The 17803-nt window shown below is 41.4% G+C and overlaps 1 protein-coding gene across 2 annotated transcripts in view; it reads left to right on the forward strand.

Moving 5' to 3' along the window:
• MAPK1 (mitogen-activated protein kinase 1) overlaps window positions 1–8478 on the forward strand; it is a 37376-nt gene extending 28898 nt beyond the window's left edge. The window contains exon 9 of one of the 2 annotated variants that reach the window (XM_038151992.1): window positions 736–8478. The gene's annotated coding sequence lies outside the window, so the exon portion shown is untranslated. The remainder of the gene's footprint in view (window positions 1–735) is intronic. The other variant, XM_038151993.1, reaches the window with a different exon arrangement.
• Window positions 8479–17803: the final 9325 nt, after the last annotated feature.

Genomic DNA, 17803 nt, shown 5'->3' on the forward strand with positions numbered 1-17803 from the left:
TCTTGCTTGCCTCTTTGCTCACACCATACTTACCTAGGTTGTATTAGGGATTAAGGGATAAAAGGATTAGGGATAAAGATATCAGTGATCCGTTGCTAGCAGAAATTTCTGGTTTGATAAAAGTGTTACCTTCAAATGCTACTGTGCAGAGTTGGTTTGGCCAGCATAATACTGGAATTGAAATATTGTACTTAGCTTGATGAGGATATGGTGGTAATTTGTCCGAGTCATTTGTGGTTAGGGCTGCCAGCTATGCCATAGCACAACAGTTTAAACATAGCTGCTTGACATCCTAGTGAGGGCCAGTCCCCAGGAGCTGGCTTCAAATGCACAGTAACAGTGTCCTGCTGTGCGTTCCTGTTCTCCTGCACGCTCCGCCTGTGCTTGATCAGCCAGCTCTTCTCACGGGGCTGTTTCTCGAGATTCAAAGTGTCCCCTGAGCTGTGGGTTTTGGAATTGAGAAGCAATATGAAAATAACAGATTTTTGGTTCAGACAAACAATGTACTTCATTGATTAGTTATGTTTAATCTTCCTAATCTTTTGAAGAATTAATAGTTTAAAATGGAATGCCCTGAGATCCACTGTCTCTGAATTCTTTTTTAACATCTGTAGATCCTGCTGGCTCTGGCTGATGGTAAACGCAGTGTGCACAGAGCACAGAAATAGGAAAGGGCTTGTTTTAAAAGGTGATGTTCAACTTCCTTCACTGAAATATGTCTCTGCTCTCTTGTAGGACAAGGACTTAAAGGACTGGGCATGCTCAAATGTTGCTGTTCCTCTTCCCAGTTCTTTATTGTTGGTCATGTCTTGTGGCCTCTCTCAGCTTATCCACTAACTCCTTTGAGCCATTCAGGAGGGCGGTTCCTGGTAGTTTTGGCTTTTCATGCTTTCAATGAATCTTTTAAGCCTGAAGAATTGTAATTGACACTCCTATGCGTAATGCCCATTGTTGACCTGTTGCAGTACTGTACTGTACGTGCACCTACTGCTGCCCGTGTTTTAACTGCTTGCTTTCTGGTTTGAAAGATGCAGTGGTTCCTTTCACTCCTGGATCAATATCCAAGAAGATAATTCATTAACCTGTAAGACGTTTACACCATGAACTGTGTTTTTCTGACTTTACTGAAGTCGCTGGCATTTTTTTTTTAGAAAAGCTACTATTCAGGGCACTTTAAGTCAGTGACATCCCAGATTTTTTTTGCACGTCCTTTTTAAGTAGAAATGGTTGGTTAGCATCCGGCAGAGCGTACCATTGTGCGATGGATTGCAGCATAAGTTGTGTTCATGTTAATCTTGCTTATGCACTTGTTTGGGTGTCCTGTGCTGTACATACAGATATTCTATCCAGTCTAAGAGCCACATAGGAGCCCAACTTAACTGAATTCATCTGAGAAACATCTTTCCATGTATTGACAAAATTTGTACCTTTTTTCCCCCGCTTTTCCTAAGAGAGATCATTTAAAGTTTACCCACGTTGGAGGCATAGTACTCCCAAAGTTCCTACCCTGCAGTAGTGTTTGTACAGCCTGTGCAAAGGCAAGGTGGCAGCTGCAGCTGCTCTTTGCTCCCTGAGTGCTGGAAGGGTTAACACAGACCACGATGGCACCGTGACCCCATGGCCAGTGCTTCTCCTGGGCAAGGCAGCCGTATCTGGTGGCAAGCAAGAAATCAGAATATGATGTTAATTAACTCAGTCTACATCCTGCATACCAATGAAATGCTTCAAATGAGGATTGATAGTTTTGACATTTGAACCTAATCACTGACATTCAGATTCTTGCAGAGAGGAACACTGCATCTTCAAATGAGAAAGTTTGGTTTTACTTTTGCTCCTACAGCATGTCAGCATCTCAAGTTCATTTCTTGCAACCTACACTATGGTGATTTGTAATCAAGCCTCCATGAGCTCGTGACATGAAGTACTGTTCTGTTGTCAAGTACTATCAAACTTTTCTGATAATGCTGAGTTAGGACAACCAAACAAAGCTAGCACTAAATAACATTTAAAATTGTATACCTTTTAATGATCTTTTCAAGTATTTGTTACTGAAATTGTATAATGTGGAGTTTACTAGGTGTTATGTTCCAGTGCAGTGCCTCCTTTTCTTTCCCCACTGCTCTCTGTGGTGAGAAATTTGCCTTGTTTAAAATAATTACTGTGCCCTCGCATGACTGTTAAAGCTTTCTGTGCAAAGATGATTGTCTAAGTGCCACATGCCTATGATTGAGAAAAAAAAATAATCTATTGTTACCTCTGAGTTGTGTTCAACTGAAATGCTATTCAACAAATAACTTAGGAAAAATAGTTCTATTTTTAGCTTTTCATATCTCTGCTGTCTTTTTCTCATTTTATTTTGGCAGCAGTGAAGAATGGATTGTATAAAGACTGCTTGCTAATATGAACAAAATGCACTTGTAATTCCTGGAAATAAATTTAAATCTTATATCTTCACATTAACATTAAGAATTAGTTTTTGGTTTCCTCTTGGGTAATGTCTTTGAATGGAAATCAGGTTCAGTTGCTACTGTAGTACATAAGGATGCTGGCTGGTTAATAACTCCAGGCTTCCTCATACCATGTAGTCTGCTCTTCAGAGAAATCTAGAAAGCCATTAACTTAGACTCCAGTAGATAAGGGTGCTTACAAGATTCCATTTCAATTTTTTTTTCCTATAGTTTAAGTGTTAATCTGCCAAAACTAATTTTTAGTAAGCAAGGGTTCATCATTAAAGGGCATTTTCTATTAGGAAGTTCCTGTGGTACATAAATCTCTGACGTGGGGAACAAATTCGGAGCATTGTCAGGACACTGCACAAGTGATCATGGAATCGTGGTATGGAACCTATGCTAAAAACATTTCTGTAGAAGAAATATGCACTTGACTGTTGATACCAGTGTAGAAATTTCTCTTGACCTTTCTACACATCTTTACCAAAATGCTTTTCTCACTCAGTTTTGAAAAGTTGAAATAGTTCTAGAATCTCTGCTACTTGCATGATCATCATTACAGCAGGAATAATTTTTGGCACGATTGGAAAGATGACTGTTACTGAAATTAGTTTGTAACACCTCCATTTTAATTTATTAAGGAAGAACTTCGGCAGCTTACTTCACCCTTCTCTTTCCCAATTCTTTTTTTTTAATACTGTCTTTAATTTGGGATGTTAGGGGAGGTGTAGACTTACCCTGGCATCCTGTCTCTCTGAGTGAGAAGCCGAGGATTTGCTTTACCTAATGTCTGGTGCTTTTGGGCTTTCTTCCTTAGCTCCTTTTGCTGAATCCAATTGGCGTCCATCAGGATCCATAACCACATTCATCAATCTTTTCCTGAATTCAGTAAACGTTGTTGGGTTGAATTTGTTGATGTGTCAAATGCTGAAACACGATTTTTCTTTTGGTCAGATTTTAAAAATAGTTTAAAGAAGGTGCCTCTAACAACACTGTGTTAGGTCAGTTATTTCATCATTTTACATTGGGTTCTTTTCTTTATGGAGTTTTTATATTTTAGAGCAGAGAACAGCAACTCTTAATCAAAGTAGCATGCATATTTCGTGGTAAAGATGCTTTGGGAATAAGGAATGTAAACAGTTCACTGTCAAAAACATTCCAACCTTACAGCTGAAGAAAAATATGCAAACACAAAATTCTCATGGATACTTTGGCAAACAAGCCTCTGACTCTGCTGTCCTGCCTGTGGCCAGACTCTTCCTCACCCCTGTGACACCAGAGCTGGGCCGCGTGCGCCGGGAGCTTCCGGGAATGGCAGTGGGGACAGAACTCGGCAGTGGCCAAACAAAACCTGAGGAGCTGAGCAGGGCTTTCCTTGCAGAATGAGAGAAAGAAAAACCTGTTGTTGCTGCCCACTGTAATATGCTACAATATATTTATACCATGTCAAAGTTGTTTGCTGAGCAACTGTACTATAGATTTAAACTTTATTAATATATATTTGCTTATGTTAGTGTAGTTTATATAGTCCTTGGTTATTGATAAGTTTATTGTGTTGTTACAGCACAGTGATATGGTATAAATATAGGTCTATACATACACACCATATACTTATGAATTTGGTCCCTTGCATAGTACTTTTATATTTGTACAGCGATGTCTTCAAGCAATCCCAGATTTTAGGGGAGATATTTTTGTAAATGCAGTGGTTTAAACAAAAAAGTCCAAACAATCCTTTTACTAAGTTTTAAATACATTTGTGGTTCAAAATGGTTTAGTTAACAATTGAAATCAAGACACTAAATTAGTGAAAAGTGCACATTAGTAAAGTGAAGCTTACAGTGGTTTTTGTAGCATGTGCTGTGATCAAACCAAGTGACACATCGGCAGAAATATAAAAGTTGGACTACATGTGTAAATCTAGAACAAATTTCTAAAGGTTGCAGCTGGTTTACTTACTATTGTTGCCTTTTCTCGTGTTGTATCAGTGTAGAGCACTCTTAAAATACTCAAACTGCTTTGTCTTTGCTTTGTACTGTTGGTGCCTTCTTAGTCATGTACCCCACAAGTCCTGCATAGCTAATTTAGTTAATGGTAAGTTTAAAATAAAAAAGCAAAGGAAGATTTTATAAAAAATAAATAAATCATTTTCTGTATGTTCTTATTCATTGTAACAATTAAACATTTATATTGTGACAGATTTGTGATTTGGTTAATCTGTATAGATCAATTGTAAGTAGCAAAGGTTTATATTTCGTCTTATTCTTTTGATGTTGTAAACGTTTGTGATTTTCTTTTTTAAATCAGGTAACTTAATGTCGTTTTGTTTTTGGCATCTGAATCTTGTAAAAACAAATGCAAAGAAAATCATTAAATTGTGTCCCTGTATTACCAAACCAGCATAGTTCCGTGCATATCTAGACTGACTGGGACTTTGCTTTGGCCTGAGCTGCTCCATTGGCTGATCCAAAACTGCCCCTCCTTGGAAGTGCTCGGGGAGCAGCCTGCAGGCAAGAGCTGTAACTGCTCAAGGTGTGTGTCCCCCTGTGTAACTGTACCAAATCGAAATTGAATTAGGGAAGCCATCCCAAAAAAACCCTACAGATGAGCTTTCTTTATAGACAGGCAGAATGTTTTACCTTTGGTGTGAGAAAATTATGAAATCTTGACCTGCTGAGTAATGCAAATCAACGTCAGTGTTGCCTGATGGTTCACAGGCTTTTTTGACACTCTCTATATGGATATTCATATTGCACTGTTCCCATGAAATCTTGAAAATTTTTACTTGTGTAATCCTTAGAAACCAAATGTTTTCATTTCAGTACAAAAAGGTTCTTCTCTGACCAGGGCTTTAAAATGTGGGATTTCTGGGAGCAGTGCAAGTAAGTTCATATCACTGTCATGGACTTTTAACTCTTCTTCAAAGAGTTGGACTCTTAAAAGGTGTAGCTGGATAGTGGCAGCTAAAAACTTCTCTAATTAGTATGAAAAGGCAAAAAATGTGACCTGAAACTAAAGAAAGCTTTACCATACCTGGCAGGTGTGTAAAAGCTCTGAGATTGGCTTGTAAAAATTAATCTCTCATTCCCCTCCTTGGCTTTCACTGCAGAGTACAGATTTTATTTTTTTTCCCAAGAATAACACAGAATTTTATTTTCGCCGTGTTTGTGTGTGTTCTTAACATTTCTGTTGGCTCTGGCTGTTCCCCTGGCAGAAGGTGTGTTCACTGTAGCATGCACTTCAGGAAGGGACTTCAAGGTACAACTGCACAGCTGCTTGGCTCCAGGAAGATTTTGACAAGTAACTGATTTGACTTTACATTGTTGTGATCCTTGTTTCAGTGGGATGAGTTTGCAATACCACACACGTTTCCTGTGTTTCAGCAGAAGTGGCTATAAGCTCTCCATCTGTAAGCTTCAGGTGCAGTGGGCACTCCTGAGCTGATGGGCACATGGGTTGGGGTGGTGGTTCCAGGGATCACCCCCAGCTGCTGGGGAGATGCTGCACTCAAATACTCAGGAAGGCTGGCAAGGAGCTGCTTTTGAGGACAAGCCGTGTTACTGGAAGAGATTAATGTAGGTCTGATGGCATCAGCTTGTGTAGAACTCTGACCCAGGACTCTGCAGACCAGAGATAATTCTGTGTTGTGCATGTTCATCTTCAGTTATTATTTCTACTAAATTGCATATATGTAACACTGAAAAGTTTGAAAAATAAAAAACACTTGAGGAATGTAGAAGACTCACAAACATCATCGCATCAACGCATGCCGGGTCTGTTGGTGTTCACCTTGCTCTTCTCACCACACAAGTCCAGGTAGCTTCAGAAGGAGTTCTAGAGCCTCAACTCTGCTTCCAAAGGCAACTTCAGTGTGTCTGCTGAACGTCACCCTGGTGTCAGGGGTGTTCATGTCCCAGTCAGGAAGGCAGCCCTGCTCATGTGCTGTTTGTGTGAAGCTTGATCTTGGGAGTTGGATGTGAGAACTGTTGTGTAACCCCTCTGTCTTTTCCCCTGTAATTTATAATTACACTGACAATTTTCCTTCAAGTGTTTTCTAAAACTCTGCCCTAGTTTCAGTACATCTTCCTATTGGCAATTTACTTTTCTCTGTGTTTAAACTGAGTCTAAACAAGTTCCACTTGTTACAAAAAAAAAAAAAATCTTTATTCTATAGGATTTGTAAGTGTTCTGATGATAAACAGCAGATTATTGATCCTGTTAAACTGATGTACCTTGTGAATACTGAAAACTTCCTGCAAGTTCCTTAAAGCTGCCTCTTGTTTTCCTCTCAACATGCACACACAGAGCCCATTTTTCCTGAAGTTCCTTCTCTTTCCAGCTGATTAATTAGTGTGGTAGAGAAATGTGTGATCCTTCTAGCTCAGTACAGAGGCAGCTTGTGTTTGTGTGTGAAGGCTGAAGAGAGGAGACTTGAAGTCTTCCATTCCTGATTTCCCTGAAAAGAGCAAGAAATGCCTTGTCAGGGTCTTGGGTTTGCAGTGTTTTCTCACCTAAAAAGACAGTAATAAAATACTTTGCTGTTTCTTCCTAGTCTGTGTGCTCTCAGCTGTTGGCTGCTGCCTGCAGCACTGCTGCTCCGTCTCCTTGCCTTGCTGCTTGCACTGGGCTGGCCTTTGACCTGAGTTCCTCTTCCAGCGACACTGCTCTTCCTCAGGGGTTTACACTTTCCACGTTGGGATCTTCTCCAAAGTCCCTTGTCTGCTCTGGCTCGATGACTTCACTCCTTTGTTCTTACTTTTCCTTACCTTGCATGCTTATAGATTCCTGCGGTCTCTCATCTCTGCTTTTATTTGCTTTTTTCATTTTTTGCCTGTGTGCAGCTGAGCTGAGGACACGGTTGTGCTTCACAGAGCTGAGCCTGGGTACAGGCAGCTGACCTGGAGCCCTGGCTCGGCCGCTGGCTCTGGGGAGCAAGCTGAGGGAGTGCAGGGCAGCTCCAGTCCCGGGCCAGCCCTGCCGTGGCAGCAGCCAGCAGTGCGGGGATCTCTTATTCCACCTTGCGAGTTGAATGCTGACCTTGAAGACACAACTTAGAAATAATGGAAGATGTTAATCTCTCTATCTGTGATGTGTGATCTATGTCTGAAAATTCAGGCTTTTTAGCAAAAAAAAAAGAAAAAAAAAACAAACCCAAAGCTATAAGAGAATGCCATCAAATTTTTTTAAAACTTGAGATGTACCTTTTAGGAGGGTTGTTTGTTTATTTGTTTTTGTTGGTTTGTTGTTTGTGATTTTTTTGTAACATCCAAGACTAAATGGCTTGCTGTGAACATCTTTTTCTGCCTTAAAATTGCAAATGCAAAAATGCTGAATATTCAGAATTTTAGCTTGAGACTCACTGAACTGATACTGCAAGAGAGCTGGAAGGTTCTTTAGTCAAGCTTTTCTCCTAGGTCACCTTTAATTTTGATAGCTAGTACTGAAAAGGATATTAGGACTAAAAATCCTTTCTTTGTTCCCGGAAGTGTTAAAACTCACAGATATTCTAACTTATAGTTGAGGCACTACAGCCTCAAGAGTTCAAACTTTAGACTTTCTAATGCATTCTGTGTTTTAAAAAACTTTTTGTTAGTTTTTGTACGCATACATACCTTTGCAGGCTTTCTGAGTAGGTTTGCACAGGTGTGGAGGGGACACAAACTTGCAGGCCAGTCTGCCCACTCAGAAATATTTCACTGGGTGTTGTGGCTGTCACTGTAGCTCCGTGTTTTGATTCTGTTTGCCTCCATGCAGTATAAGCACAGCACTCCAGACAAAAGTGGGGATTGAAAACAAAACCATTTCTTCATCATTCTGTTGTAGCTAAATGTAATATAAATTTGGATTTGAGGATATGCTTGGTATTTTGGAGGAACTGTGTTAAGCTGTTTTTACAGCTGACTTGGTGACGTTTTTGTAAGTAAAATATGCTGTTGTTCCAGCATGGCAAAGGTCTGCATAATTCATGTGCTCAACTTAATCACTGGTTTTCTTCTTGTGACAATAAATGGCATTGTACCAAAAGCAATACATCCTGTGTGTAGTTACTAGTGGAAATAATTGTTACTGTGCAGCTTGTATTTTCATTGTCTTTGCAGCCACTAGCATGGATTGTGTACGCTGACAGTCGCTCCAGGCTATTAAAGACGTCTGGGGGGAAAACCAGGTCCTGGATAACACTTGTTTGCTTTCTGGAAGCTGTTGCTGTACGTTGAAGCAGAAAAGGGTTGCACCTGATGCTGCATTAAGCTTATTTTCTTCTGAGTCTTGTCATCAGAATACATCTTAGTCTAGAGTGTTTCTCCAGATTTGCTCCTCCACATTGTTCCTCTTGAGAAAGGCCCAGGCTCACCACCAGCATCATTAGAGCCAATGATGATAAGAGAGCAGAAGGGCTTTTTTCTCTGCTTGAGTTTGGGATTCTGCTACACTCTACTCAGCTTTAGAGCATAGCACTGTAAAAAGACTCGTGGAATGCTGCAACTGGCTTTGCTTACCAACTACTTAAGACCAGATAAGACCTCACAGGCAATATGCAAAGCTTGGCAACTCTCTAGTCATAAGTTCTGTTCCCTCCTGCCCCCCAGTAGCAATTCTGCACTACTGGCTCTGCAAGTAAACCAGCCCTGGATAACTCCGTTCAAAGGGAAGCTTTGCGTTTCATTTCTGGATGCTCAAAAGGGCAAGATATTAAGACAGTTTTCTCCCTATCACTTGCATTTGACTGCTAGTGTAGTATATCCATTATACTAAATTGTCACTGTACAAAAAAATTCATACTGTAGAAATAAGAGGGCTGAAGAGATTGTTCTTCTCAACATATATTCCTTCTCGCTTTCTAAGCCTGTAGAAAAAGAATTACTTTCAGTTACAGCTAAATAGCCTTTCTGCATTCTCTGTGCACATTTTTTCTCTGCTGCCTCCTACTCTTCTTAGATGTGACTTACTTTACTGCTAATGGTGTTATAAAAACTGTAGTACTACAGGTGTCGTGGTAACTTGTAAATAAAATTACTGTAAATGCACAGTCAAGTTATTTGTGGTGCTGCTGTGTATCCGTGTGACACTGCCTTAGCTGTCAGTCCTCACTGCACTTCCCTGGAGGATCCCTTGGGGATTATAAAGGCTGTGCCTGTGCTTTGTATGAGAAACCTCTTGCTGACCAGCCTCCAGAGCAATCTGGTCCTATTAGCGAGTTCCAGGCAACTCTAGCATTGACAGCAGTTATTCCTAGGCGGGAACATTGCGACATTATTTGCCAGCTGACAGCAAATCAACCCTTCTGTCAGACTGATTGTCAGTGGAGCAGTAATACTGTTTTATGTAAGTACCTCTAAGCATTTGTAGAGCAAGTACAGAACACAGGATTATTTACAGTGGGAAGCTGATGAGGAAGCTGTTGCTGGGCCGTTGTGTCCCTGGAGCCTGTTGGTGTTTCCCATCCACGGAGAGAGGGGCGGAAGAGTGGAAGAGTCTGCCCTGTGTGGAGAACACCAAGTGCTTTAGTTCAAATCCAGATGTGTTGCTCTGCCGCGCTCTCTGCAGGTGTCGAGGCTGGCAGGGGAGCAGCAGAGGCTGCGTGGCTGGGCTGGAGCAGAGGGACAGCAGGAATGCTGGGAGGTGTGCTCTGGAGCAGTGCTCCCTCTCCTAGCTCCCGAGGAGGTGGAATGAAGGCCAGGTGTGAAGCCCTTCAGAACAATTTGCCCCCATGGATGCATGTGTCCATGTGTTGTGGAAGGCATGTCATCGGGCAGTGCAGCAACAGGTAAAATTTAAGGGGTTTCATGTCTTTTCTTTGGGGGGTGAATATTAAATACTTTAGGAAATATTCAAATGGCTGGATTTCCTGCAGTGCTGAAGAGAGAAGCAGCTTGTAATTCCCAACTACCTGAGGCTCCAGTCAGCTGTCTTTTGTGTATGCAGGGAAAAATTCACTTTTTGGAGATGACAATGTTTCTGCTTCCCAACTTCTAACTGCTTCTGTCACTGTTTTCTTCCCTTTAAACCTTCTTCCCTGCAACTGTTACATACAGTCTTTGGGAGCCTGAGTCTTTCAAAGGTATTTAAGTGAATTAAGAGGCAAATACCACATGGAAACATTTATCTGGAAACAATTTCACTTAACAGTTTCTCAAAGCAGGAACTTGTCACCTTTTACCACAAGGGGTAATAGAGTTTATTTACAACAAGCATATTAAACAAAACACTTAGTCAAAGAATAAATACAAATACAATCCTTCTCAGAATGAAATGCCATGTCTGTAATAGCTATTGAATTAAATCTTGGGGGGGAAGGGATTAGGAAGCAAAAATATCTCCAAATCAATGCACTTGGATGAATGAAATTTGTGTGTGCAACAGGGGTTGTCTGAAGGTGGTGATTATAATCCAGGTGGGTTTGGTGGGTAGAGAGGTGGGCAGCAACAATGAAGCCTGTGGCATTTCTTGTATAAATATTGCTATCTGCAAATTGCCACACTCCTCATCAAACAAAGGTAGCAATTGATTAAGCAGGCAAGTCTATTTCAGCTCTTAAGGTGCTCATTTCAGGATATTCAGGAATTGTCTTGGCATTCAGTGGCACTGAGAATGAATTCATGATGACATGTTTGTGTTCAATTACTGAAATTTTGCATTTGTATATTTTGGTTTTACTTGAACGTGTGAATCATTTGAATATTTGGTAATTTTCACTGTGAAAAGAAGTGTTGATTGCCTTTCAGTGATCTGTCTTGCTCCTGCTTGCTAACTGTGCTAGATTTTGGAGCAGGGGGCGTGAAGCCTTTCATGCCCTGGAATAAAATAATCTTCAGGTAAACTAGTAAACATTTAAAACTCTTTGTATGGCCTGTTTAGGGATAATAAATACATCTGTAAACCCTTTGCACCTACTCAGGCAGTGAAGAGCTAACTAATTTTTGAAAAGCTTGAGGGAAACAGCTCTTCCTTTGAGCACAGTTCCTATACCCTGCTGGAGACTACACCATGGGCTGTGTCCTTCCAGGGCTTGCTAATCAGCAGCTGCTACAATACTGCTGGGTGGGTTTTCCAATGCCATATTGATTTTCTTAAACCAGCCCCAAAACTGGATTCACCCAGTACCCAGTACTCCCTCAGGAAGTAATGGGCGCTGCCAGAGATGTCCTGCCTGGTATCTTCTTGCCATGATTTTGTTTCCATTTGTTGTGCAATAAATCATTTTCTTGCTGTTTCACTCTTCTCTTTAGTCCTCTTACACTTTAAAGGTAAGGAATGCCTGGCCTTTCTGGATAACAGGCAGTCCATCCCAAGAACTTTCTGTAATTCAGTGCCATTAGATGTAGCTGTTGTCAAATGTTGCCAAGCTCCTCAAGGCAACCATAGAAAAATCCTGTTGGAAGGAACCTCTGAAGGTCACCCAGCCCAACACTCACTAACAGTGCAGATGTGGTGACCTGGACACCTCTGGGCTGCATGGGGCTGAAGAGGACCTGCTCAAGGGAGGGGAGAAGTAGATCTTTAGTTTGTACTTGCTAATACCTTATACAGCTAAACTTTGCCATTTTTAAGAAATACAGTGATCAGGACAGATTTAGGCATGGAATTTATCCTTTAATCACTTTCATCACGTTGGGTGTAGGGTATAAAGGGGGCTACCCCTCACATCCTTTTTTCTGTTTTGACTGGAAAACATCGGCAGCAAAGGATGATCCCCGTTTGGACAGAGCAGACGCAAAGGCTGAGCCCCTCCTTGCTGCACAGGCTGCCCTTCCTGGCAGCACCACCGTTTGTGCTGTTCCTGCTCCCAGGCTGAGCTTTCAATCTTTTACCACCTTGCACGTTCAGATACTGGATTTTACACATACTTTCTACAAATCAAACCCCATTTCGTGTAATGTTTGCTATTCAATTTTTCTGCGGGTCAAATTTTTCAGCAATGGTGATCTAATCTCCAGAAAGCAAAAATAACAGAGACAAAACCGGCCCTGGAAATGACGTGATGACACTTTTTATTCAGCCTCGTAGTAGAAACCTTGCCTCCGTTAAAGTCCAGATGAAAGCTTTGAAGGAAACGAGAAAGCGTAACCGAAGCTCAGAGCTCCTGCCCAGCCCGGTCCCGCAGAGCTGTCGGGATGTCACGGCTGTGCTCGTGCCATCTGCTGGGGGAAAGCTGCCATCAACTGCGCTACACAAATAAAAACCCCGCTGACGGCAGTCAACTGCGATCATTAAACAGCAGAATTTATAGTAATACCCAGACTGCCTAGGAAAATATAATATAAGTCTTCTAGATTTAGAGCTCCAGCGTTTGTCAAGGCTAACCTCTGACAGGGTACAACACAAACATATCTCTGAAACCGTCAATGAATAATTTCTGGTTGTATGTGGTAGGCTTGGGGGGTTCTTTTTGTTTTGGGGTTGGTTGTTTAGTTGTATTATTTTAAAGCACTCCGAGTCTCACAGTGCGTGTACAGTATGATTGGTCAAGGCAGTAGAAATGAGGAATTAAAGACAATTTTTTTTGTGTGGGACTGATTTGATCATTCTTTCATTTTTTTCTCTGTTTCTGGTGTGGGTCCAAGCAATTCCAACCACCTACAAAAAAAGCACACCACCGTGCTAGGGAATGAAGTGCAGAAGCAAGGTGAGGCATTGGAAACTCAGTATGAATATTAATGAGATTATGATTATGCTAGTTATGATTGTCAAACTTTGTACAATCTGTTCTTCTCCTCTCTGTTCCCATCCACCCATTCCATACATACTGGCAGAAGTATCAAAAGAACAATTCAAGATAGAGGACTGAGAGAACAGTATTACAGCTTGTAACATGAAAAACTAACTTCACCCTGTGGGTGTGTTTTATACCCCCAGCTAAGATGACACATTTCTCTCTTGTAACAATATCCAAGGGGTTGCAGAATCTTGTTTGTAGCAGCAGCAAAGTGTCTTACAGGAAGTTTCTGGATACGGATGCTCAGGGGATTTTGCTGGTTCCGATAGCTGTTCTGTCAGTTTCCATGCCCGGCTTTGCAGCCTGCTCGCACAGTTAATGCTGTCTGCTCTGCTCTGTAATTCTTCAGCTCACACAAGAGCAAGTATCAGTGTCCTGATCAAATGTAAGTTATGTTGACTTGTGCTTGTGCGATCCTGCACAGCAGCTGGTTTGGTTGTGTCCTGTGCCCCCTGAGCCATCCAGAGGTCTCAGGTGATTTTTTTTTAGAACCTAAAAGTTTAAGATACCCCAGAAAGGCACTGAACTGTGGGTATTTCTGGGAGAGCAGGGTCTTCTCAAGGATACCGGGGAATAAAAAAACAAAACCTAGGATGCAAAGTGGGTTTCAGAAGAGCACAGGACAAAGGCACCTGTGACAGCTCCTTTGCATGGTACGCCAACATCAGCACTACTTTTCTGGAATAGATGGATGCAGAGAAGGATGTTGAAGACTGCAACCCCCAGCTGGTATGGGTAAGATCCACCTGAGTGCTGGCCTCTCTAGAGCTTAGATACCAGCTGAGATGGCATTGAAATATTTGCATTTCATCCCTCTGTTACCAGACAACAACCTTCTAACCTGGCACACTGCAGAACATGAAGCAGCAGCATTACTCTGCCTTTATTTTAAGCAATTGTTATTACATTCTATGACACATGCCTGGTAACTTCTATGTGTAGTGCTGGATGCTGCTGTCTTGAGCAGATGTAAGAGAGTCTTTTATGGCTTCCTCCCACCCTTATTCCAGTAATTTCAAACACTGATCATGCTGTGGTTGCAGCAGCCTGGCCACCCTGTTCCTCTCCTGTGCTGCCTCCCTGGGCCACAAGCTGCAGCAGTGCCTGTGCCAGGCTCAGCAGACATTCTGACAGGCATGTGAGTACCAGAGCAGGACAGAGAGCATTCAGCAGCTGTGTGGCACAGCACAGGCACAGCAGGTATGTACTGCGTGCAAAGTGCGTCCTGACCGAGTGACACACTTAATGCAAAGATTGTTTTCTTGGTACAAAATCTAGCAAGGAATCCTTCACATAAAGCTGTAGCGCAGCTCAGAGTGGATTTGCTTTATGCAATGGCTATGATGTGCAGCAGAGAGAGTGAGACTTTGACACTGTTAACTCACTGTGACAGTCTTGCAAATCTGTACTTATTTTCAGATTTCTAAGCATGTCTCTAGGGGATACAAAATGGAATTTTAGATATAGAATGTTTTCCCAATTGGCAGCTACATTGTGTGGCAGCAGCTCTCTGGCCACAGACAGCAACGCACAACTTTCCCAGGCATTGTCCTGGGAAAGGCTGTGAGAAGCTCAGAGAAAAGAATTCTAAACAATTCTTATCTTCACTTGCTACACCTGTTGTTGGGAACACTCGGAATGTGTAATGGAGATTTGTTTACCAAAGGGTTTACTTAATTGGCCAATGGTGATGGCGTTTACATTGAAGGACCAATTGGGTCCACGTGTATTGTGACTGTCTGTAAGGGGGCTGGGTTTCTAAATGAGTACAGTATAATAAAGAGATTGATCAGCCTTCTGGGAATCATGGAGTCAATGCTAATTATTACCTGGCTGGGGCCTGTGGCGACAACATTACAAGGTAAAGCTGCTTTGTGACTCGAGCCTGGATATCGTGGATGCCCTGTGTGACATAGCAAGAGAGACTTTTCTTGCCATGCATATTTTGCTGGGGCTTGTGACTCCTTGGAAACAAGCACTGTCTTTGTTTTCACATCATATGGATCAGGGGATATGTCTTTCATATTAACACTGCAAAAATATGGGTGCAGCCAGTCTTACCCTGCCTTGTGCCCAGTAACCAACCCTCTACCAGTCTCTGCAATTGTAATTTGTGTTCTCTTGATCTCTGCAATCTTGCAACAGTGGCAATACCTTTAGAGATGAATGCCATTTCTACTGTGCCTGTTAGAAGCTCTATCCTGTAACACACAAGCTGATACACAACAGAACAGAACATCCAGCATGCCTGGCAGCTCACTGCCTTCCTGCTGCCAACACTGAAGGTGCTAAAAGTGAACTATTTTCTGCAGTCTGAAGAAAACACCTAGTTGTGCTGTACACCAAAACATGAACTTACATAACTGGGACGTGAAGCAGGTACTAGCTGAGCCATGTGGTCAGTGAGCCAAGGTGTTGGCAGCCTTCTGTAATTCCTGCTGTGTGTTTTGTCCTCTCCTATGCTCAGTTCATGGTTTGGGTGGTTGAGCAGTGAAACTGAGGCATTTACTGAACACAGTTCAGGGATGGCAGGAAAAGGTTAATTGAAAGGTATCTGCTTTTTTCTTCAGTTCAAATGCTAGCATTTTGTTTAATGACAACCACTTGAAAAAATATTTGTTTTAGAAAAAAAAAAAGAATGCTGCCAAAATAAACTACACTGATCTGTGTTTATGTTTTGGTAGAAATACCAGGCCACTCTTGAAGGTAAATGGCGAATTGCTTTACTGGCCACAGCAAGTTGATAATGAACAGCAACATTAGTGCAGGCTGGAATCAAAAAGTGCTGCTATTTGCTTGTTCTCCCTCTGCCTGGCCGAGGCTCCTCTGACAGTAAGCAGGAGAATGTAACCAAACACTGATTGACATTGCTACACAGGGAACTGGGCAATGCTTGCTTGGGCCATCTTGTCTTCAACCTGTCTCCGTATTTCTATATTACCAGAAAAATGTGAGCCATTTGTCCTAAAAGTTATAAAGGAATTCACACACTTATTTATCAATATTTATATAAGAACGATGGCAAGAAGGGTCAGCCTGTTATAAAGAATCACTGCAGGTTCAGCCACAAGATGGAGCCACTACAGTACCAGGCACACCTTCCCAGTGGGACAAAGTGTCAGGCTGTTCTTTCTCCAAATCCTTCAGCAGTTTTAATAGGATTGTTCACTTCTCAGTTACTGAGATAGCCTCAGAGAAAATAAAATTCCATTGGCGAAAACAAAAATGAAAAATATCTGTATTTATGGTACAGAAATCACATAGCTTGTTCCAACCTACAAATGAAATGTACAGGTAATCTATTAGATCACAAAACATAGAAATCAGTGATGCTTTTTCTTGAGTCTAAATAAAACCAGTCTTTAGACTCGGTTGCATTCTCTGGGGGTTTATGGAATTAAATGAACTAAGGGAAAAAAAAAGAAGGAAAGATTAAGAGGAGGGAGGAATTACAGGGTGGCAAATAAGGCCTTTGAGTTAATCTTACAGAATCAGGTGTGTGAATACAAGTAATAAATCAGCAGAGGCAGCTGTAGCAATTGCCACAGTGAATTTAAAAATCCCAGTGTGAAGAGCAGGAAGACAGGAGTTGCTTTGTATGTTCTCCTTCCAACAATCTTTGTAGACACTTTTTAGATAAGTTACTAAAATGAATATGTGTCAAGCTACAGTGTATAACCCTGTGCTCTGATAGTCACAGAACATCTGTTTTTTCTTGTTATTACTGTTCTTCTCTTCACTCTCCTTCTCATTCAGTTTCAAAGTTACACTAGACATATTAATTACAATAAAAGCTTTTATTTTTGTCCTTCTCATAAAATTTCCACAGCCAACATTACTCTTTACTTTGTATATTTATCTCAACACTGCAAAAACAATCCGCTCTTTAGTATCTGTCTTCATATAATTCCAGAGAATAATTGGATGCCCTGTTGCATTTTGCCCTGTAAACAATAGGCTGGCTACCACAGGCAGTCAATCCTACTCCAAATTGGTTCCAATTTAATTTTTCCTAGAGTATTGTTTGCTATGGAAATCTGTAATTCACCTCTGAAACAAAATGAAATTCACCTTTTGTGAAAAACTCCAAGTGACCTGCTGGTCATTCCTGATAGCAGATGCCTTCTGCATGTGGCCAAGCTTTTCATTTGTGTGGTATGTCTAGCCTGATTCATGAGAGAACACTAACCAATTGAAAAGATTTTTGTCATCAATTAACTAATTTTGGGTTTGCTTGCCCCTGATAATAAGATATTCCTGGTTTTGAAGTGGGAACAGCAATTCTGAAATGCCTTTGGGGATCCCAATAAAGAATCAGTTGAACTGGCAATTAATTGCACAGATAGATATGATCATCTGACTGTCCGAACAGGAAAAGGACAGTCCCCTGCTTGAATCCACTGCTGGAATCCACAGCTCAAGAAATCATTTGATACCTTGGAAAAGGATCTGAGAAGAGATACAGAAACAACTTAGAAATTGAAAAACGTGTTTTATCAAACGCTATTGCTCAAAAGGATGCTCTCATGTCTGTAGTGAGTCCTACAGTCTCCTCTGTCTTAGAGACAGAAGAAACAGCAGCTGAAAGGTAAAATTAAATACATTCAAGGGAGATATAAGATATCTATATCTGTCAATG

The sequence above is a fragment of the Motacilla alba genome, chromosome 15 (genome assembly GCF_015832195.1).
Source record: "Motacilla alba alba isolate MOTALB_02 chromosome 15, Motacilla_alba_V1.0_pri, whole genome shotgun sequence".
Lineage (NCBI taxonomy): Eukaryota > Metazoa > Chordata > Aves > Passeriformes > Motacillidae > Motacilla > Motacilla alba.